Source organism: Gossypium raimondii, chromosome 8 (assembly GCF_025698545.1).
Source record: "Gossypium raimondii isolate GPD5lz chromosome 8, ASM2569854v1, whole genome shotgun sequence".
Lineage (NCBI taxonomy): Eukaryota > Viridiplantae > Streptophyta > Magnoliopsida > Malvales > Malvaceae > Gossypium > Gossypium raimondii.
Window position 1 is genome coordinate 10471555 of NC_068572.1, and position 25372 is coordinate 10496926.

The 25372-nt window shown below is 36.8% G+C and overlaps 1 pseudogene; it reads right to left on the reverse strand.

The window, feature by feature from the left end:
• Window positions 1–1581: 1581 nt before the first annotated feature.
• Window positions 1582–14331, reverse strand: LOC105793132 (LEC14B protein-like; annotated as a pseudogene).
• Window positions 14332–25372: the final 11041 nt, after the last annotated feature.

Here is a 25372-nt window from a genome sequence, read left to right on the forward strand (position 1 = left end):
TTCTAACATGTTTCCCTCATCATTTTAAGGCCCCCTAATGATTTTTTAAAGCACACGAGAGAACTCATGAGAATATAAAAGGAATACTGCTGAAAATGATGGACAATGTTGCCTTGTAAACACAAAGAAAATGAGTACCCATTGCCACATTGTTGCTTTCAAACTAAATTAAGAAAAGGGCTAAATTAAGATAGCTAAGACAAACTACTTTAACGGGTATTGGGTAATTTTTAATAATGTGTTGCGTCCTCTATTCAACGAGATAGACACAAATGGGTCATGTATGTGTATGTGTATGTATATGCAGCCTATATTACAATTTACGAAAAGGGACTTAAAACTTTAAATTTTAAAATGCTAACATAGAACTTGTTCTTTTAGATTATCGATAATACATATTAATTGAAATTTTAGTTTTTAGTAACCCAACTCTTGGTTGAAAAGAGTGAGGGATGACTTCAGAATTTAGATTTTTTTAGCCCAAGGAATTTAGATTACTATATATCCACTAAATGTTGATGAATGATGATGAACTGTTGTTAGTATATATATGATAGGGATTGTACCAAATAAGGAATGATGAGACATTACTTCCAAGGAACCAACATGTGCCTGTCTAATACGCAAGAGAATAAAGAAATGAAGAACTTTTTTACAATATTTAATGAAGACATATGGAATAAAATCAAGTTTATATTAATTAGACTATTGTCTGATAAATTCTTTTATCTCAAAGAAACGATTGTGAGCTTAGTTTAACAACAAATTTTTATTCTTTTGAAGAATTATAGATGATTTGGTTGGTGGGATAGAGCGTCCATGGTTAGGTTTCCTACATACGCGTGGTACCCACCGTATCAATTGGTATAAACCGTTTCACTCTTAAAATGCTACTAATTAATATATGTTTTATTCCATATTTTGGACGTCCCAAAAACCATGGTGAATCCAGAGTAGTAACACGAAGGAGAAATAAAATTGTGGTATAAATTCAATTCCCACTGATTTTTCCATTTTTAGTACGTTATCTGTCAGCCTTTGTGAAGCTCACCCTAAATCCTTGAAACTTCTATTTTAGTACTAATACATGGGGTGTTACACTAGACGTTAAAACAGGTGAGAATAATCCCAACTTAATGGGGCCCAGAGGCTGGAATCCATTGACATTAGTTTCACAATGAAGGAGCATCAAATGTCTGTTCTCTCAGCTCAGGCCAAGGCTGACTCTGAGACACATGCACGTCAAAGATATACCTCCAGAAAATTGAGTGGCAGACAGGCAGGCAAGCAAAGGTCCCTTACACCATGACACAACAAATACTAACAGCTAGCATTCAACGGATACACAGACAATATGGTTCCACCTTATACCTTTCTTTTCCCTCTCTCTCTTGGCCTCATTGGCTTCAGTTACCACGAAAGTTCCATCTTTTCAAACAATCCCATAAACCCACGAATTTATCATCATTGTCACACCAAGTCAATTCTGATTGAAACTATGTAATGGAGCATGTTCTGCGTCCCAGAACAAGCTCCCCGCATTCAGAATCACTATATATATATGTATGTATGCGATCTTCATACGGGATCAAGGATGAAGCTCTTGACTAAACGTTGAGGGTTACATTGTTTATTTATGTACAACGAAAAATATATGTGCATGGAAGTACGTTTATTTTGTTAAAACAATTTATCATTATTGGAGCTGATATATATTTAAACATAGATAGAATAGTATATATATGATTTACAACTTACAGATGTTACCGTTGGCCTTCACCCTTCAATAGTAATATCTCCTTCGGATTCTTTTCTTGCTCACAGGGGTTGGTGCTTCTCCACTACCAGGGAATTCCCACTTAACCACATCTCCATCTCAAGAAGAGCTGACCAGCATCGGGTAGTATGGGTGCCAACTACAGTCTCTTACCGGTGATGTATGGTGCTTGAGTACTGCAACTTGGGCTCCGGTTACCTGTACCAACTGACCATGTTATCCTCGATAAAGAAAATTTGGTAATTTGGTTGCATAGCACAGAGGCCATACTGTTTTGGTGTTCATGCAATGGCTTGGAACATTAAGCCACACTCTTTTAATTTACCTTAATTTGCCGGCCTGGCATTATCAATTACTGCATGGCATCTCATAGAATGCATAATTACACCTTCTTGTTATAATTCAAGATAATGCACCTCGTAACTACAGCTATTAAGCACAAAACTCAACAATTTTGAATCCAACAGGAAGTATCATCATAATTCATATACTAGCATCTACACAATGTAATGGTGTATGCAATAGTGGTGCTAAATGCAACCTATAGGAAAAGCATCAAGGAATTTGATTACTTACCACATCATAGATACAAAACCCGAGAGTCATGAGATCCAGTGTAAATGTACTTCTGACCCGTGCTGCGATATAAGGTACAAGAAATTGAGATAACGATATAAATACTTCAAACCAGACCCTATAGTGAGAATGAGAAACACAAAATAGCTCACTAAACAAAAAGGAGAATTAAACACCACTTACTGTAAGTTGATTTGACAAAGTATTTAACAATATCAAGAAAAAAAGTTGTTTTTTCATTCAAATGATCAATCTAAAGTTTTATCTAAAGAGCAGGAAACTATAGTAGCACTCACCTGTATCCTGGGGAAAAGTAACAGCGAATAAGAGTTCGCAAGACCAAGTGACCTTTATAAGTAGCAATGGATTGGTCAGATGGGTGCTTCAAATTTCTAGCCTGTGGCGGGTAGTCCATCCATCTGTAATCCCAGTCATAATTCCTAAACCCTAAAGAAGTCTTTAACTTAATCTGCTTTATTCTATTCAATATGGGATAATGTAAGTACCGACTTCCATAAACTCAATCCATTGTATTTGACTGGAAATTGCTTTAACCAAAATCAATCTGGTAAATTAAACTGAATAACCAAACTGATCATAGTTAAAACTGATGTTGAAATTCAAATTTAAAGTTCCATGACTCAGCACGAACATGACATAGATATGCAGAGAAATCTAGCCATGCTGCAGTTTCATTTTGAATAACGTAAAAGGTTGCAACTCCCAGGGCTAACATGAGATGCCATATGTTGGAATCTCTATAATTAAGGATAGAAATCTTACCTTATTACTATTAGTTCTCTTGTAAATAGAAACTAATCTCAGTTACTGATTCTTAGGAAATTAGGATATCAATTACTGATTCTTAGGAATTAGGATTTATTTCCTTTAAAATGATTATTTCTCTCTTTATAAATCTGTAAACTAAAGCAGTAGGAATGGAACTGAATTTTTTTCCTCTGAGTTTTTTCATGGCATCAGAGCTTTAGGATTCATTCGATCCTATTTTTTTTTCTCTAATTTCCCTCCATAAAAATTCCTTCGGTTTAGTCCTCCAATGGGTGATATCAATGAAAATTTCTCTGAAATTGAGACATCACAAATAACTCAGAATATCAATCAGGGAATCACTCAAGGTGAAATTAATTCCTCCACTACTGCTGATGATGTTCTTGATGTTCGCTTAACCAAAACACAGCTTGAGACTCTCCATAAGATACTTGGTACTCCCACTACTCATGGATCTCTAGCCACTCAAGGTAACGCCCTCAACATTGCTTTTGAATCTAATAATCAATCTCCTTGGATACTCGATTCGGGCGCCTCCGATCACATGACAGGTGACTCCACATTGTTTTACACCTACACTCCTTGTCATAACATATCCCGAATCCGCATAGCTGACGGTTCTTACTCACCTGTGGCTGGAATAGGAGAAGTACAAATGACAGAGTTTTTCTCTCGGTAAAGTCCTACATGTCCCAAACTTGTCCTGTAATTTACTTTCAATTAGTAAACTTACTAAGGATGAAAATGTTCTTGTTGAATTTTACGCAATTGGTTGTGTGATACAGAATGTAAATCGGGAGGATGATTGGCAATTTGCTAAAGTTGATGATGGACTATATATTTGAAATAAAAAGCAGACACACAAGGGGATTGGCTCTATCCACTTCAAAAGAAGACACTATTATGTTATGGCACCGTAGGTTAGGACATCCAAACTTTGTGTATTTGAAAAAACATCTTCCGCTGTTATTTCGAAATAAAAGTATTAGTTCCTTGAAGTGTGAAATTTGCCAATTATCTAAACATACCCGTGTGCCATACCCATTAAAACCACATATTCAGTCCCAACCTTTTTCGTTAATCCATAGTGACCTATGGGGAGCTAGCCGAGTGAAAAATATTACAGTGGCTAGATGGTTTATAACATTCATTGATGATCATACTAGGGTCTGTTGGATCTATCTACTCAAAGAAAAATCTAAAACACCCAAAGTATTCCAAAATTTTCACTCAATGGTTCGAACCCAATTCAACTCTAACATACATACCCTCCGTACTGACAATGGGAGAGAATACTTCAACTCTGTCTTAAGTCCATACCTTTCTGACCAAGGCATTATACACCAAAGCTCTTGTCCTGACACTCCTCAACAAAACAGGATCTCTGAGAGAAAAAATCGTCATCTCCTTGCTGTGGCTCGAGCCATAATGTTCACTATGAACGTTCCAAAATACTTGTGGGGAGAAGCTGTCCTCACTGCCTGTTATCTCATAAATCGAATGCCATCAAAGATCCTCAATTTCCAAACACCTCTAAATACTATTTTAAAGGCTTTCCCTCTATTTCATGTTCCTAATCTTCCAGCCAAAATATTCGGCTGTAAAGCTTTTGTCCATAACCATCAACCGAATCTATCCAAACTTGATCCTCGAGCCCACACCTGCATCTTCATTGGATATTCCCCTACACAAAAAGGCTATAAGTGTTACTCACCAACATTGCGCCGAGTGTTTGTCTCTCGGGATGTTACCTTCTTTGAAAATGAACCATACTTTGCAGCATCTCATCTTCAGGGGGAGATTTTTAATGAATATGAGACCCTTAATACTCTCCTCATTATACCTCCTGGTCCTACTACTACTATCACAAACAAACCTATCCCAGATTTAGTTGTTGTTTCTCCTGTGCAGCAAGAATTTAACACCGTCCTTCCCAATAACAATACCTCCACCGAAGTACAACAGCCACCTGATCAAGGAAAACAACAAATACAGGTTTACTCCCGACGGAATCGTTCTCTTGAAACTGATACAGCAGTGCCAATTACATCTCCAACCGAGGACTGTTCTGAAACAGAAGTCCCACCTCCGTCACCATCAATCTATCTTCCAATTGCAGTTCGAAAGGGTACAAGGAGCTGCACTCAACATCCTATTTCTCGGTTTGTATCCTATGGAAATTTATCTAAGTCTTACAAAGCTTTTGTGACTAATGTTGATTCTGTAAAAACTCCAAAAAATATAGAAGAGGCTCTTGAATCAGCTGAGTGGAGACAAGCCGTGATGGAAGAAATGAAGGCCCTAAAAAAAATGAAACATGGGAAGTCTCGGATCTACCTAAAGGAAAAAAAACCGTAGGGTGCAAATGGATTTTCACTACGAAATTTAAACCCGATGGCCGTATAGACCGATACAAAGCTCGACTTGTGGCTAAGGGATTCACCCAAACTTATGGTCTCGACTACAACGAGATGTTTGCACCGGTTGCCAAGCTAAACACCGTTCGAGTCCTGCTATCTCTTGCTGCCAACCTTGATTGGCACTTGACTCAATTGGATGTAAAAAATGCTTTTCTCAACGGGGAATTAAATGAGGAGGTATACATGGATTTCCCACCCGGGTTTGAAGAAAACAAGGGCCAAGTTTATAAGTTGAAGAAGTCCTTGTATGGGCTGAAACAATCTCCACGAGCGTGGTTCAGCCGATTTGCAAAAGCTATGACTAGCAGAAATTACATTCAAGGACAGGCAGACCACACCATGTTCTACAAGCACTCAACAGAGGGTAAATGCTGCATCCTTATCGTTTATGTCGACGATATAATATTAACAGGAAATGACTCGAGCAAAATTTTGAGATTGAAAGAATTTCTTGGTACAAAGTTTGAACTTAAAGACTTGGGGAGTCTTAAATATTTTCTTGGTATGGAGGTAGCAAGGTCGAAAAAAGGTATCTTCATTTCCCAAAGGAAATATGTTCTTGATCTCTTGTCGGAAGTTGGTTTGATGGGCGCTAACAATTTGAAACTCCTATGGAGTTTAACCTTAAATTGGGAACTAATGAGGATGGAGAAGAAATCGGCGGGGGAGATACCAACGTCTAGTAGGAAGGCTCATCTACCTATCTCACACCCGTCCCGACATAGCCTTCATGTGAGTGTTATTAGTCGAGATATGCATGCCCGAGGGAGAAGCACCGAAGCGCATATAGAATACTAAGATATCTAAAAGGAACTCTGGTAAAGGCACAGACTTCAAGAAAATCAGCAACCGAAGCGTGGAAGTCTACATCGATCTGATGCATCGGTGTTCATTAATGATAGACGGTCTACAAGCGGCTATTGTAGTTATGTTTAGGGTAATCTCGTGACGTGGAGGAGCAAAAATAGTCTGTGGTAGCACGCAGCGGTGCAGAGGCGAGTATCGAGCACTATCTCATGGTATATCGAAGGAGTTTGGATACAAAGACTTATGAGAGAACTAAAAGTGCCTTATACCGGACCTACGAAGATGTCTTTGTGACAACCAAGTCTGCTGTCAAGATAGCACATAATCCATGCATCATGATCGGACCAAACATGTGGAAATAGATCGTCACTTTATAAAAGAAAAAATACACTCGGAGAAGTATGCATCACCTACCTACCTACCTACTAGACAACAAGTTGCGACATGTTAACTAAGAGTTTGAACGAAACATGTTTGAAGAACTTATTAGCAAGTCGGGTTTGATTAACATTTACACTCCAACTTGAGGGGAGTGTTGGAATCCCTATAATTAAGGATAGAAATCTTACCTTATTACTATTAGTTCTCTTGTAAATAGAAACTAATCTCGATTCTTGATTCTTAGGAAATTAGGATATCAATTCTTGATTCTTAGGAATTAGGATTTATTTCCTTTAAAATGATTATTTCTCTCTTTATAAATCTGTAAACTAAAGCAGCGGGAATGGAACTGAATTTTTTTCCTCTTGAGTTTTTTCACCATAAAATAATCATACCAAGAGGTATTGGAGGACATCTTTCTGGTATCCCAAATTGATAGTCTGATCTTTACCATTTGATATAAAATAGCGACCATCTCCTCAACTGTCAATAAATGTCACACCTTCCAGGTGTCCCATCAAGACACCTGCTGGCTTATCTTTTGCAACAAAGCAACGCCTACCCCACACCTAAACAAACATTACTGCCAATTGCTTCATCAAAAGGGAAAGTAAAGCAGATTTACGCTTCTCATGCTTTCAGTAACATCTTTTTGTGGCAAACATTTTCGGTAACATGTTGAGGTATATTCAAAGATACTTTCTATTGGTTTTGCCTTCGAAAGTGTTGGTGAATGGGAACTTACTAAAATATAGAAAGCAAGCAACAAATCCTTTGCAACTCAGCATAGCATTTTCAAACTATTCAGTGTCACCACACAAAATTATGAACTAAAACTAAACAACTATGCATAATGTCAGTCAAGGATTAACAGAACCCTTCCGTATACAAGATAATGGCCTCGGAAAAGGTATTATTCATCTGGTGAAAATTACAATAAATAACATAATAAAAGTATTTCATGAAAAAAAGGATAATAATAGAATGCCTATGCATAAGAGACCTTAGCTTACCTTGCAGAGATTATCATCACTTCCTGAATATATCAGATTACCACTTTCATCAGCAAAGGTTACAGTATTAACATCAGCCTGAAAGAAGAAATGCAGATCAATTCTAGAACCCCAGATATTACAGAATCAAATAGGGAAATGGTCACCATATTACATGAAACCAATATTTGATCAAAAGCATTACGTGAGGATGAACCTTTTCGAGAAAACAAGAAATGATACATGCACGGAATGGGTGAAATTTATTAAAGTCAATTCAACCAAGCTGCCAATTTTCAAACTGAAAAGATTAGTCAACTTGTGACGATTTTTTGGATGGTATCCAGGTATTTATGGGCTTAGATGTCTGCATAGCATTTAAAGATATATCTCTTAGCTTCAAAACGCACTTTGAATAACACAATTTCAAGAGCTCAAGTTATGACCGTTTTAATGAAGACTGCACAAGCAGAATTTCTGGACGGGATTATGACAGAAATTACGAGTTTTGGATTTTTAATTCGAGTTTAAATCATATTGGTTCGATTTTTAGGCTCAATTTTTATTATATATGAGCCCAATATTGTGTTTATTAGGTTTTATTATTTTATTATTTATTATGAATTTTGGATATTGTTTAAATATTTTAAGTTGTTTAAGAGTTTTGTTTCTTAGTCAAATAAGAAAGATTAGTTTAAAATTACTTCTTATTTAGATTAATTAAAGTTTCAGTATAATTTAGAGTTTTATTTGGATCTACTTAGCTAGCCTATAGAAAGGCTTTTTTATTGTACATTAAGGAGAGAATTGTTTTTTCAATAAAGTTTTCAACTTTTTTTTTTGTGATTTTTAGAAGTAATTTTCTTCTTGATTGTCTTTAAGGGGCCGTGAGAATTCATTCTTCACGCTTCAATTTGTCAAGGATTATTTCTTAGAGGATTGATTAGAGCCATTAATTGAGTTTGTTGGGATTTTGATATGGACGCTTTTATTGCAATAAGAGTTTTAGTTTTATTTATTTATTATATCAAGTTTTATTAAGAGTTTTAGTTTTACTTATTTTCTCTTTTATATTAGGTTTTTATTTCCTTTATAAACTCTAAGTTAGAATTCTATTTTATGTCAATTAGGACTTTTTCCTTTGTTAACAGTCTATAAAAGGCTGCCAATATGAAATAAAGAGGTAAGCAATTATTCTATAAAAAAGAAACGTTATCTTCGTAGGGGATTTAGTCAAGGATGAATCTACCTCTTTGAGAAACCATAGGTCGGAGCAAGAATGTTTTCTCGTCTAGACCTGTGACTAGATCCTACGCCAAGGTGCATAACAACTTGGTATTGGAGCCTTTTGTCATGGGTGACGAAGAGACTTTGGCAGCCTAACTAGAGGCTTTCATGGCACAAATGGCTACAAGGCAACAAGCATTAGAGGAGCAGATGGCGGTGTTATCTCTCTTGGTCCAAAAGACAGCGAAAGGGTATTCAGAGAAAAATAGTGAGGAACAAGACAACAGCGAATGCAGAAAAAGGAATTCAGACTCGCAACAAGGTGGGTGCATGGTGTCACGATACTCTAAGATGGAATTTCCCACTTATTATGGTGTTGGAGATTCTTTAGATCGGCTAAAAAGATGAGAAATTTTTTTTGGCAATCAAAGGACTAAAAGAGAAGACAAAATAGGCTTAGCTTCATTCCATCTCTTAGGAGAGACACAATTGTCGTTTGATCAAATGGAAGAAGAGGGGGCCAATCTTGATTGAGGGCGCTTCAAAGAGTGTTGTCATGTAAGGTTTGGGCCACTTATGAGTAATAATCCCTTGGGGGAACTTGCTAACCTGAGACAAACTGGGACTGTAGAGGAATATCAACGCCAATTTCAATCACTATTGGCCAAGATTGTTGATCTTAAACCTCAACAACAAGTAAACCTTTTTACTGCCGGGTCGGTAAAGAAACTTAGAATTGATATTGAGATGCAACAACTGGAAAACCTTGAAGTTGCAATAAATATGCCTAGAACACTAGAACATAAATAAAATGTTTCTTCCAAACTTTCGTCTTGAGCCATCCTGAACTGGCCAACTTCCCAAAACATTGGCAGCAATTCAATCAATCCATCAACTAGGAGCATTGCAAAGGGAGTGGGACAAACAACGGAACCAACAGGGAACAACGACAAAATAGGTTCTTCTGCACCATTTATTAAGAGATTGAAACGGACAGAAGTAGTGGAAAAAAGGGCTAAGGGGCTGCGTTATAATTGTGACGAGTCTTATTCCATGGGACACAAATGTAAAAGGCTATTTTGGATAGAAGTACCAGATGTTGAAAGCAAGCAAGATGAAGATGAGACAGATGATTTTAGATAAGTTCTAAAGCTTATTCTAAATTTGAGCTTGAGGACAAGCCCTACTCCGAGAAGGGAAGTAATGATATGGATGCTTTTATTGTAATAAGAGTTTTAGTTTTATTTATTTATTATATCAAGTTTTATTAAGAGTTTTAGTTTTACTTAATTTCTCTATTATATTAGGTTTTTATTTCCTTTATAAACTCTAAATTAAGAATTCTATTTTATGTCAATTAGGACTCTTTCCTTTGTTATTAACAGTCTAAAAGACTGCCAATATGAAATAAAGAGGTAAGCAATTATTCTATCAGAAAGAAACGTTATCTTCAGAGGGGGTTTAGTCAATGACGAATCTACCTCTTTGAGTAACCATAGGTCGGAGCAAAAATTCTTTCTTGTCTAGACCCATGACTAGATCCTACACCAAGGCGCATAACAGATTTATATCTCAAAGGGTTCAATTGGACGTTTATCCTTCTATCCATCATATCCATTGGTTTATCGTTCCATCTTCCACTTTGCTTTAATCTATCTTTTCTCTATGTAGTTATTATTTTGAATATTTCCTCTTTATTTTTAATTTTCTTATTTTTGTTATTTTATTTGGTTTTTTTTCTAAATTTATTTGGTTTCTTCCTTTCAGGTACATCAAATCTTTGTTTCTCGAGTCGAACAACTTGAATTCGATCATTTTTCCACTTCCTCTGCTTCAATTTCTTATCAAAGGTTACACAAATTAAATTACAATCCAAAAAAAAAGCATATCATACTTGATGGATCTTTAAAACATACATTTGCTCCTAAGATAAAGTCCCTTTATTCTCCTAATCATGAAACATTCATGCACTTCAATTCTAATATAGATGAGAAAAGAACTTTCCAAATATATAATAAAGGAAGGAGGTAAGACAAGCAGCTGTATGACTAATATGCAGCCTAATTGGGCACAGGCAATTGATAGAAGAGCAAAATACTTGCATATCACTATTTGATTCTCAAGGAAGCCAAATGTTTCAACTTTGAGACATTTATTCTATCTAAACACATTTAAATTAGTTGATGACAAGGACTTCCATTATCTGCATAACAGCAAGAGTAATCTTTAAAAACAGTAAGACATAATGACATAAAAGCGGTTGATTGATTAAACTGGTATATGCATTACTCTCCCGTAATTTAAGATATGGTTTCAGTCATAAACCAGTCCTTATAACACTGGTATAGATAAAATTCAACAAGATTCATGCAATAAAATACTCATTAAAAATGCTTATCAAATCAAGAATACACAGAAAGTGAACCTACCATGTGTGCCGCAATTAGAAGGGAAAGCTTGTTTGCTTCAAGATCATAAATATATATCGAATCATCACTGCTTCCAGCAACAAGTTCTCGTCCATCGGTTGAAAATTTCACAGAGAATATTCCAAAAGAATACTCTCCATCAGCAGCAGAGAAGTCCAATCCTTCAAGGACCTCCTGAAAAAACATAGAACTCCAAAAACGTGACCAAAAGCATTATTGGAAAAAAAATGTTTCACGGAATATACAAAAACATCTTCAAATCATAATATCTCATGTTGTTCAACCTCAAACGACAAAGTTAGTCAATCTCCCTTTTAAGATATACATGCATCTAATAGTTAATTACTCAATTTTAAAGACTAAAAAGAAGAGCATTTACCGTTATATTTGCAAGGGATTCCCTGGTGGCAGACCCGACATTAACAATATGGACTATGGGTGACATCCTGGTATAAACCTGAAACAAGGAATAGATATTTGATTAAGATATCCGCAACAAACATGAAATTTGAGGCCATTGAGAAACAAACATTTGACTCATTGAGTGCCAACAATATTAATGTGTAATAAAATAAACAATGGCGAGATAGAAAATAAAAATCCACATGTACAAAAACATTCCTTTATTTGTAGTTTGAAGAAATTAGTCTAAGTTCATGTCCTTTAAGCCCAGATTCTAGTGATTTACTCAACTAAAATTTCTCGCTTTTCATTTAAGTCTTTTTCTATCTTTATTCCTTCAATTTTTAATCTCCCCCATTATATGTACTTCGTAGGTTGACTTAGGTGAGCAAATGAAAAAGCAGTAGTCTGGTTGCCACACACTACCAACCTAGTTATCAGTGCATAAAACCATTATATGAGAACTTGAACATTAAAGCAACAGATGAGAAGACAATGCAGGCATGAACAGGGGCACATACAGAGAAGCAGAAAAGTGATTTATTTGTGGATTATAAGCGCTGTGCTTGCAGTAGATTCATTCTTCTGCATAAGGTCATATAATTGTTCACTTATAGAATGCAAAAGAAAGGATCAGGAAACCAGAGAATAGCGTTTTATCAGGAATTATTTTGTCATGTCATGCAGAGAGTGAGACCACGACAGCCTGTATGATACGATGAATCTTTGTAACAAAACCTAAAGTGATATCAGAATCCTCAAAAATTTAAGCATAGTGCGACACAAAGTGGGATGATTTTAAATCCCTTTACTGCACGAAGGAGGATGATTTTAATCCTTTTAATGCTTGAAATGTGTTATCTTATAAAAAAATATCCCTTCCATATTTTGCAATGACAGTCTCACCATGTCAAATATAGTTGTTATAAAAAAATTCGCGTTGACATGAAGGAAAACACTGAACACATGTTAAAACTAGACACAGGGGGAGGGGGTTCATTCTGGTAGTAAATTCCATTCACATCACAAAGTTTGTTTAAATTAAAAACATGATTGGAAATCACTGAATCATCTCAGGGGGAGGGGGTTCATTCCAGCAGTAAATTCCAATCACATCACAAAGTTTGTTTAAATTAAAAACATGATTGGATATCGCTGAATTATCTCATATATGCAAATATAATTAACCATATCCAGTGAGAACTCACAAGATGGCGCTGATCAGGGGAAAGGGATGTGTCAGTAACAGTCCAAAGCAAACTTTTGGCAAGAATGTTCTTCTGAACTTTCCAGCCTCTATCCACATTGTATATTCTAATATCGCTTCCCTGAAACCAAAATTCACAACCAAATCAAATCGAGCCAATTACTAGCTACAGTCCAATGAATTCAATGTCAATCCAATCAATGATCAGATATAAGACAAGCAACACTACCTGAAACCCAGCAACGAATAGAGAACCATCAGCTGAAAATTGAGAAACATAGGCTCGGCTGGTCATCTGGTCCACATACTGGAAAATATCGGCTAATCATGTGACAACGATCTGCTAATGAGAATCCTCCTCTTCTTGAATAATTACCTTCTCGACCTGCCAACATTTTCACTGGGGAAACAGGTAATTTTTTCTTTCCTGGCATGAGTTGATGCAGTCGTTCATTAGGCACTGATTTAAGGTTTGTAAGCTGGGCAATCTCGTGGTCTACTTTACAGAATGGTTTGTCGAACCTGTTACTGCAACCAGCTTCATTGGTGACATTACCGCCTTCAAACAACTCAGATTCTATCTCCAGCCTACTCATGGCATACCCCATTTCAACAATGGCAACCCACAGGCTGTAACAAACATTTTCAATATAAAAGCACTACAGAAACTTTTGCATGTGCATACACACATACATATATATATATATACATATCTAGTAAACCTTCATATCAAAGGACATTTTTTTCAGTTCTTAATATTTCAAACCTGAAAAGAAAAAGGAAAACCATATAGAAAAACAAAAAGAGATTTGTAATTGACAAATCATGTTCAATGACCCGGTTTAAATCACATGCATACCAATAAAAAGAGTAGAAAAGCCCAAAACTAAGACAAGTGTTAATTGACTCTTGTTAGGACTTAGGATCATAACTAAATATAACATCTTTGTGTCCTCTATCACCTTGAATTGAGTGATAAGCATAAGCTAGGAATTAAACCAAACCCAATTCCTTTATAAAAATAAAAAATAAAAAACCCAATTCTAAATACAAAACAAAAGGCAAACTTTCATCTATACTGACTCAGAATTTGTCACAATTACGAGTACCCATTCAAATTGTCAGGTAAGAACAGAATACATACAAAACAAAAAGAGCATCCAATGATTCGACCGTCAAACAAAGGAAAACCCAAAATTTCTTGAACATATAAGTAACAACTAAGAAGGCAGCTGCATGGTAAAAGGAATGACTATGAAAAAATAAATAAAAATTAAAAGAAAACTTAAGACAAAGTGGATAAGAGTGAAGTGTGAAGGCTTAGCTTTACCTAATGATTGTGTTACGGAGTGTTGAAGCGTTGGATTTTGCTGAGATTTAGTCAGACCGAGATTAACAGTTAGCTGGTAATGTTTATATTTTATTTGTTTTTTTCTTGGGGGAAAATTACATATATTCTGAGCCACGAGTTAGAGTGGTTGATGACACCTAATCGCTTTACATCTTCACACGTGTTCATTTGTAATGGCCTTTTGTAATGTATTTATTTCGCCCATTTTATTTTTTAAACGCGGATTTTATCTTTAATTAAGGAAATAGACTATTAAAAAAAAAAGTGTGAAAGCGCATTAGAGGTCCTAATTTCAATTTCTCTCCTCCTTACATTTATATTTTTTATTTTATGTTGTTTTAAGCTTTTTTTCTTTTTTTAATGAATATTTTTAACATATTAGTTTTTTTAGTTAAATGATTAAATAATAATGCTTTCATCATTTAGACCCAAGTTCAATTCTTCTTTTCTAAATACATTTGTAATTTTTATTTCATACCGTTTTAAGTTTTTTGTTATTTTAATTCATCTTTGTAGAGCCCAATTTTTTCCCGGGCCCAGGCAAATAGAAACAAACCCACAACAAATCAAATCCAAACACAAAATAAATCAAATCCATTACAAATCCAAAAACAAACTAAACCAAGCCCAAACCTAACCCTAGTAGCCCAAAGCCCACTAACTTAAAAAAAAATTTCAGAAAAAAAACCCTAGCCTCAAGCTAGCCGCCACTCCTACCCCTAGGCCTATGCCGCGCCTCTAGCACCGCACGCCTCTGCCACGCCTCCAGCGCACGCCGGCCTACTCGCATGCCTCTGCCGTTGCCTGCACCAATGTATCTGATACCTGCAGGAGCAAACAACAACAAACAACAGTCCAAACAACAAAACAAAAAAAGAAGAAACTTAATTACTTTTTTAAATCGGCTATAAAAAGCCGAATCGGACGATTGTACTCCTTCTTCGGTTTTTTTACAGAGATTAGAAATAAAAAAGAGAACAAAAAGGTTGATGTTTTTCATCTTTTTCTTTCGATTCATTTATTCATTTTATTTATCTTTTTTACAAATCTTTTTTTAAAAAAAAACCTATTAATAAGAGAAGAAAAAAAGAGAGGAAGGAGAATACCTAGGGTCGCCGGAAAGCCCTTCGCCGGCCATTTCGGTCATCGAAACCGAGACGTGAAAAGGGGGCACATGGTTTTTCTCCTTTCGGCCTTGAAGCCTAGGAGTTTGGGCCTTCAAGCGCTTCAAAAATGGACCAAAAGGGCGACCTTTGTGTTGCACCGATCACCGATGACGGCAGAGCCTCAGCAGCGCAGACGGTGGCCCTATTGGCCAGACTTGAAGCCTGCGAGAGAAAGAGAGAGGCTGAGCTCTCTGTATTTTTTTCTTCTAAAAAATGAAGCAAACTGTTTTTTCTTTCTTTCTTTTTTTGTATTTATATTAAACGTAATATAGCACCATTTTGAGCCTTAGAATCAGTGGCCAAAACGTCGCCGTTTTGGTATATGACCCGCGACCCGACCCGTCAGAAGGAGGATCCGCGCGTTCTCCATCAGGAGGTATTTGCGCAATAGATCCCTTGCCCTTTACGGTTTACCTCAATGCAGTCTTTTGTTATTTTCTGATTTGGGGCGCAAACTTCACCTCTGCTTCAATTTGGTCCTAGAACAATGCGCATGTGTCCCGAGGCTAGACCTTTCGTCTCACAATCCGTGCGGCCTTAGGCGGTCCGCTCATCCAAACTCACCCAAGTCAGCCTTAACTCAAGTGAGGATTCTTTTAGAACTCCTCCAAGGCACCAAATTGAAGAGCGGAAGCGATTTATGCCAAAAGAAGAACAACAAAGAACAACAGAAAGAACGCTCGCAAAGTGTTTGAGTAAATGCCCTATATTTCTCTTATTCACAAAGAATAATGAAACAATGAATGGAGTGAGTACAACTGAGGAGGAGGCTCTCTATTTATAGTTAAGCTCCTTCAAAATCGACGGTCAAGATACATTTACATCGACGGATGAGATTTAGCCATATCCCTTAATTTTAGGGATTTACAAGATAAGCCTTATCAAATCTAATCTAATCTTTACAATATATGATTCCCTCTATCTTCTAAGATTAGTTACCATATTAGCCTAAGTTGCCATCTCTTCATTATCGGGCCAACTAGGCTTCAATCTGACAGGCTTGTCCAATAGCTCTTTGAATTGGGCCAGTTCTCGTAGGCCAAATGATCCCCATCTAAGCAATAGACCTCCATTGGATGCATTTGGTGCGACGGTCACGGGCTTTGAACTGCGGCCCGTGACATTCTCCCCCACCCATTCTCGCAACGTCCTCGTTGCGACTTCCGAATGGCACTGACTTGATTCGCCTCGGTCTCGTCTCGACGCCTTAGCCTTTTCCTTCCTTCGGGATTTTTACTTCGGCTTCCATCGCTTCTTCCCTCGAACCGTCCTACTCGTTTGTACATCTCGATGACAAGAAGTTATGTCACTCTCTTGTCCACATTCTAACTTTACTCGAACAGAATCCTCTTGATTCACAACACTTGGCTTCGCTTTGCCCACAGTCTCTCGGCCTCTTTGCTCAAGAACTTCGAAAGGGCCCCTACGTTCTTGCCAAATCAACAAGTTAGAATGCAAAATACTATCACAGTGTTCGGAATGTACCTTCGCATTTACTCTGGTCAACTGTCCCACATGCATCACTTCTTTTTCCTTGAAGTCCGATGCACCACCCACCTCTCCCATAGGTGGAAGCCTTGTCGATGACTCGGCCAACTCCGACGCTTCACTCAACTTGAGCCTCATTGGTCCCAGCTTCACTGTTTTCATCGCAACTCTTTCCTCTAAGTCCGATGACAAACTCACCTCTTACTTGAGTGGAAGCCCCTCTGATGACTCACCAAGCTCAAACGTTGCCTTTCTTTTGACTCCGGCTTGCTTTGGACAGTTCCGCAACTCATGCGGACCACGGCACAAGAAGCACTTTACTCGCTTCTTTTTGCTCCTCTTTGCCCTCTTGGCTTCAGCTTTTCCCTTGCTCAAACCAAGCTTCTTAGGCTCCTTGTCTGCTCCATCATTCCCCTCGATGACAGACTTCCTCAAAAACTTCTGCAACCTATGCGGACCATGACACAAGAAGCACTCCATTGGCTTCTCGCTTTCGGCCTCCTTGGCTTCGACACCCCTTACGCTCGAACCAAGTACCAAGGCCTTACCCACCGGCTTCTCCTTAAGCGTGGATTTCTTCGGACATTTCTTTAACATGAGTGGACCGTCGCAAAGAAAGCATTTCAGCTTGTCTCTTTTCCTTTTGGGTTTCTTCTTACCAACTCGTGGTTTCTCATTACCACCATTGTCGCCGTTGCCATTGCCATCAACGATATCTTCCTTGTGATCCATTTCACGTACGCCCCTTTCCTCGGACTTGGAAGACCCAAGCTTGTCTTTCCCTAGACCAAGCTTGACCATGGACTCAGCTATCGTCATGGCTTTCGACAGCTTTTGGACACCTCTTTGTTCCACCTCTTGTCTGACCCACGGCTTCAATCCCTTCTGAAAAGCAAGCAATGCTTCTTCCTCGGTCACATCTGAAACTTGGAACATGAGTTCCTTGAACATACTCCCCCACTATGCCCCGTTGCGTTATCCCTTGCAACTTTGCCCGAGCTTCTTCCTCGGTAAATTCTGGGTAAAATTATCCCTTCAATTCGCATTGGAACTCTTGTCACGTCCCAATCTCACATTGCCTTTTATCTGTGGTCCTACCTCGCCACCATAAAAGCGCAATGTCAGTAAGAAACATTGAAGCAGTTTTTACCTTAACCGCATCATCCACGATGCCTTTGGCACGGAAGTAGTTTTCCATCCTCCATAAGAAATTGTCCACATCGCATGCAGACCTTGTCCCCACAAACTCTTTCGGCTTCGGGGCATCCTCGTTATTAAGTGCTACATTTGCCACTTCATTCCCCACGGCTGCTCGACACAAGGCCAACTCTCCCTCGAACTCCTCTATTCTTGTGCTCAAAGCCCTCGTCATGGCCATTGTTTCCTCCTTCAAAGCCATCATCATGGCCTCGAGAGCATCATTCCTTTCCGACAACTTGTCCCTGTGTGAATTAAACAACTCGTTTACCTTATCCATAGTGGAATCAAGAGAAATCTTCACATAGTCTCTGGACTACTCCTTCCAATTTTTTATGCGATCCTCGACCCCATCGAGTGCCTCCTTTACATCCTACATGGATCCCTCGAGTTTACCCACACGTTCCTCTACTGCCGATAATGTCTCCCTCAAAGACTTCCTCACCCACATTTGTTCGAACTCTTCTCTCGACATCTCAACGGTGCCTTTGAACCAACAACTCGAATATTACTTGGTTCAAAACTTGGCTCTGATACCACTTGTCACGGGGCTAGACCTTTCGTCTCGCAATTCGTGCGGCGTTAGGCGATCCGTTCGTCCAAACTCGCCCAAGTCAGCTTTAACTCAAGTGAGGATTCTTTTAGAACTCCTCCAAGGCATCAAATTGAAGAGCGGAAGCGATTTATGCCAAAAGAAGAACAACAAAGAACAACAGAAAGAACGCTCGCAAAGTGTTTGAGTAAATGCCCTCTATTTCTCTTATTCACAAAGAATAATGAAACAATGAATGGAGTGAGTACAACTGAGAGGGAGGCTCTCTATTTATAGTTGAGCTCCCCCAAAACCGACGGTCAAGATACATTTACATCGACGGATGAGATTTAACCATATCCCTTAATTTTAGGGATTTACAAGATAAGCCTTATCAAATCTAATCTAATCTTTACAAGATATGATTCCCTCTATCTTCTAAGATTAGTTGCCATATTAGCCTATGTTGCCATCTCTTCATTATCGGGCCAACTAGGCTTCAATCTGACAGGCTTGTCCAATAACTCTTTGAATCGGGCCAGTTCTCGTAGGCCAAATGATCCCCATCTAAGCAATAGACTTCCATTGGATGCATTTGGTGCGATGGTCACGGACTTTGAACTGCGGCCCATGACACATGCACCAGTTTTGTAAACGGCGTCGTCTTGTGCTGAATGAAAAGGGTTATTTTTTCGGTTAGTCCCTCCGCTTTTGATTCAGTTCTTAATGGCTTCCTTTTTAGTTTTACATTTTCCCGTGTAATTTTGTTAACGTTTCATTTTAGTCCCGTTTAAAACGGTGCGTGTAAGGGTCAGGGATTAATTTCCCGATTAGCCCCCGTATCTTTACGCGTGTTCCAATCGACTCCTTTTTTATATTTCAAATCTAACCCACTGATTTTATTTAAACTCCAATTCGGTCCTTAATCAATTTAAGTTCAATTTTTTAAAAAAAACGGTTACTAATTTTATTTTATTTATTTATTTTATTTGATATTCGTTTAATTATTTGTTTTAAATTCCCAATTAAGCTTATATGTCTTTTATTTATTTATTATTCATTTGCTTTATGTTTATTGGTTGACGTGTATTATTTGTGCCTTTATTCTCGCTATCTATTTATTTAATAATGTCAAATGCTTCCAAAATTTAGGTCTATTAATATTATGGGCATTGTCGTTGTTAAGTTCGTAGTATTATACATGTCATTGTATTATTATTATTCATGCACATTGATACTAGAACTTTTAAATATTAAAACATTTGTATTTTACGATGTATGTTAGGCCTTTGTTTCAAATGCATGTTGTATTATTATTAATAGCTATGTACAATTCTTTTTGCGTATTAAATGATTTCTCTAAAAAACCTTATAAATTAAATGCGTTTTTTAACTTTTCACTATTCTTTCACCTAAATTCATAACAAATCTCAAAATAAGGCAATATTTCGCGTTTGGAAATTTGAGAAAACGTGCCCTAACGTGCTGAGTTTCGATTTTTCGTTTGACCCAATAGCCAAATATCCTTTTAAAATTTCAAAATAATAAAGGCAATATTCCGTATTTGGAAATTCGAGAAGTCGTGCCATAACTTACTGGGTTTCGATTTTTCTTGCGTTGAACCTAAATAACCGAATATCCTTTTAAAATTAAAATAAATGAGGTTTAAATAAGAAAATAAAAGGCAAGCTTACTCTCAAAAATACGAAGTGTCGTGTCCTAACTTACTGGATGTGACATCTTGTTACTTCGAGATAAGGAGGCATTTTCCATTTTGATTTATTTGAGTAATTTTAAAATAACGCAATATAAAGAGGGATCGTATTTTTAAATTCTTTTCGAGTTTTTAATTTTCGACACCAAGAAATTAAGTAGTCAACTAGGTACCAATTTTGGGCGTATCGAGGGTGCTAATTCTTCCTCGTTCGTAACCGACTCCCGAACCTGTTTCTTTGAATTTCGCAGACCAAAAGCATTGTTTTAATAAATTAAATCTTTTATTAAAAACAACTACTTTTCGAGGTGATGCAATAACACCTAATCAAAAAAGATTGATGGCGACTCCCATTTTCGTTTTCATTTTTAAAATCCAAGTCGATCCCGTTTCATCAAAAAAATGGTGTCAACAATCTTTTTAATTAATAACTCTTTTAATCATAAAATTAAATAATTATTACAAATATAATTATTTTTAGTAAATATAATTTTTATGTGTATAATATTTATTTTTCAATCCATATCATGAGTGTAATAAATATTTTTGTGTGTATTTAAAATATTTCACATATAAAATATTTTAAATATCATACTCACAATGTAGATGAAAAACAATTATATTTGAAATATTTTACATATAAAATAATAATTATATTATAAAATGATTATAATATTAGAAATCGTCATACGCATAATATACGTGAAAAAAATAAATATTTAGCCTATAAATATTGTAAAAATAAATGTCGGTAATGACAATATATCGCAAAGAAAATAGAAATAGAAAAATAAAGAACACAGAGATTTTACGTGGAAACCCTTTTGGGAAAAAAACCACGAGCAGGGGAGAAGAAAATTCACTATGTCGAATTCGAATTTTTTTACAAGAGGAGTAGACTATGTCTATTTATAAGCTTGTAAAACTTTATTCTAATAGGAGTGAAACTCCTTATTCTAATCAATATCAAATAGATGGAGTTTAATAAGATTTAAAAAACCTTATTCTAAAATAAAATAAAATATAATAAATATAATTCTATATGGATTTTACTTTTATTTTATTTTGCCACTATATTTTATTTAAATAAGGATTCGGGTCACTTAATTCTAACAATCTCCACCTTGACACGAATTCTTAATGAACAAGTTCTTCATCGCGAACTCTCAACGAACAAGTTCTCCACCTCTTCCATAAAACCCCTTAAGGGTTTAACTTCAACAATGAACACCAACCAAGTCTAAGCAATGCTCAAACATGGTTATAAGAAGTGACTTAGTCATCATATCAGCAGGATTTTCATGAGTACTAATTTGGCTCACAACAATATCACCACGTGCAATGATATCACGAACAAAATGATACCGAACATCAATGTGTTTTGTTCTCTCATGAAACATTTGATCTTTTGTAAGGAAGATAGCACTCTGACTGTCGCAAAATACTGTATTAATTTGAAGGTCTTCATTGAGTTCACTAAAGAGTCCCTTCAACCAAATAGCTTCTTTACAAGCCTCAGTAATCGCCATGTACTCAGCTTCAGTGGTAGACAAAGCAACTGTAGTTTGCAAAGTGGCTTTCCAACTGATTGCACAACCTCCGATTGTAAAGACATAACCTGTGAGAGATCTTCTATCAAGGTCTCTAGCAAAATCAGCATCAACATACCCAATGACTCCATCTCTAATTCTTCCAAACTGTAAAGAAACATCAGTAATACCTCATAAGTATATTAAAATCCACTGAACTACTTTCCAATGTTCTTTACTGGGATTCGCCATGTATCTGCTAACTGCACTGACTGCATATGATAAATCTGGATGTGAAAAAACATAGCATACATGAGAGATCCCACTGCACTAGAGTATGGAACATGTGACATGTACTCAATCTTATCATCTGATTGTAGAGACAAAGCTGATGAAAGTTTGAAATGGGCTGCTAAAGGAGTACTAACAGGCTTAGCATTCTGCATATTGAAACTGCAAAGAACTTTCTCAATGTACCCCTTTTGACTTAGGTACAATTTATTTACTTTTCTATCTCTGAGAATCTCCATACCAAGTATCTTTTTTGCTGGTCCCAAATCTTTCATCTCAAATTCTTCACTTAGTTAGGCTTTGACCTTTCTTATCTCTCCTTTATCTTTCGCTGCTATCAACATGTCATCAACATAGCTTAAAAGTTACTTCTTTTAAAATCATGAAAAGTCATAAAAGAATCAAACCTCTTGTACCACTGTCTTGGTGACTGTTTCAAACCGTAAAGAGACTTTTTCAACAAGCAAACATAGTTCTCATTTTCTGAGACTGTAAAACCCTCTGGTTGTTGCATATAAATATCCTCCTCAAGTTGTCCATGTAAAAATACAGTTTTTACATCTAACTACTCAAGCTCCAAATCATGTATGGCCACAATACCAAGCAAAGCTCGAATCAAACTATGCTTCACAACTAGAGAGAACACATCTGTGAAGTCTACTACTGGAATTTAACTGTAACCCTTTACAACAAGCCTTGCTTTATATCTGGGTTCTTCAACTCTTAGAGTCTCTTCTTTCTTCTTAAACACCCATTTACAAAGAACAACCTTTTTACCTTTAGAAAGTTTCACAAGATCCCATGTTTTATTTTTGTGGAGTGATTCCATCTCCTCTTGCATAGCAAACATCCACTTTTCTGAGTCTTCACAACTAACCGCCTCAGAATAATTAGATGGTTCTTGGTTTACATCTATATCTTCAGCCACATTTAAAGCATAAGCAACTAGATCAGCCTCGACATACTTCTTTGGAGGTTAAATTTCTCTTCTAGTTCTGTTTTTTGCGATAGAGTATTGTGGTAAAGAAGCAACTCTATTTTAAATTTTTGTATTTACTTCAATAGTCGACTCTGTTGTAGATTCTGTATTAATCTGATGCTCCACCTGCTTTTGATTTTCTTTATTGGGAGAGTCTTTAAGAGATAAGTTAGGTAGCATAGCAGTTTCATCAAAAACAACATCTCTGCTAATCACAACTTTTCTATTTTCAAGACACCATAACTTATACCCTTTTACACAAGCTTTATAACCAAGAAAAACACATTTAATGGATCTCGGTTCCAATTTTCCATTATCAACATGAGTATACGCAGGACAACCAAAAATCTTTAAATCAGAATAGTCAGCAGGATTACCAGACCATACCTCTTGTGGAGTGTTTTTTTCAATGGCAATGGATGGAAATTGGTTGATCAAAAAACATGCAGTAGAGGCTGCTTCGGCCCAAAATGACTTTGGTAAGTTGGCATTTGACAACATACATCGAACCTTCTCCATAATCATTCTATTCATTTGTTTTGTAACATCATTTTGCTGTGGAGTATGACGAACTGTCAAGTGTCTCACGATCCCTTTTGACTTGCACAGTTTATTAAATTTATCAGAACAGAACTCTAAGTCATTGTTTGTGCGGAGGTATTTTATTTGCTTTCCCTTCTATTTTTCAATCATGGTTTTTTAAGACTTAAATGCGAAAAATACATCGCTTTTCTACTTCAGGAAGAACGCTCACACTTTTCTGGAAAAATCATCAATAAAAGTTAGCATATAATTAGCTCCACCTCTCTAAGGTACTTTGAATGGCCCCCACAGATCAGAATGAATATACTCTAACGTTCCCTTCGTGTTATGGATTCCTCTGGTGAATCGAACTCTCTTTTGCTTCCCAAAAATGTAGTGCTCACAGAACTTCAGTTTGCAAATTCCTTGCCCATCAAGAAGTCCTATTTTGCTCAATTCTGCCATGTCATTCTCACTCATATGCCCTAGGCGCATATGCCAAAGTTTAGTAATATCATCATCTGAAAAGGAAGAGGATGCGACAGTTGCATCACCAGTAACAGTATAACCCTGCAAAACATATAACTTGGCAGTCTTTCTCTGCCCTTTCATCACAATGAGGGAACCTTTAGAAATCTTCAAAACACCACTTTCAGCTGTGTATTTGTACCCTTTTGAATCAAGAGTACTCAATAAAATTAAATTTCTCTTTAATTATGAAACATGTCGTACGTCACTAAGTTTTCTGACAACTCCATCAAACATCTTAACTTTAATTGTTCCAACACCTGCAATTCTACATGAAGCATTATTTCCCATCAAAACAACACCTTCAAACATTGTTTCGTAAGTTGTAAACCAATCTCTATTAGGACTGATGTGGAAGGTGCAGCCCGAATCAAGGATCCACTCCCCGCTCACTTTAAAATTGTTGACAGAAGCGGTTAGAAGCTCACCATCGCTGTAGTCTTCTACAACATCAGCCTTACCAAAATTTTCTGGTTGTTTTCCATTTTGATTTGCAACCTCCCTTTTGATATTGTTCTATAGCTTATAGCATTCAGATTTAATGTGTCATTTCTTCTTGTAGAAGTTACAAGTTTTACCTCTGTTTGAAGACTTCGATCTACCTTTAGATTTACCACGAGAATTTCGTTCTTGTGTCCTTCCACGATCATCATCAGCATTCCGATCTTATCTCCTATGAACAATGAGATCCTCTCCTTGAGAATCAGTTTTAACAACAAGATGCTTCATCTTATCATACGAGGTTAAAGAATCATAAAACTCATCAACTGTGAGAGACTCGCGGCTATATAAAATTGTATCTTTAAAGGTTGAATAAGACGGAGGCAACGAAAAAAGTAAAATCAACCCTAGATCTTCCTTATCATACTGAACCTTCATGGCCTCCAAATTTGAGAGAATTTCTTTAAACACGGTCAAGTGTTCGTGCACAGACGCACCTTCCTCCAAACGATGAGCATAAAGACGCTGTTTCATATACAGCTTACTAGTTAGAGTTTTCGACATACATATTTGCTCCAACCTCTTCCATAATCCAGCGGCGGTCTTCTCCTTCATCATATCTTGTAA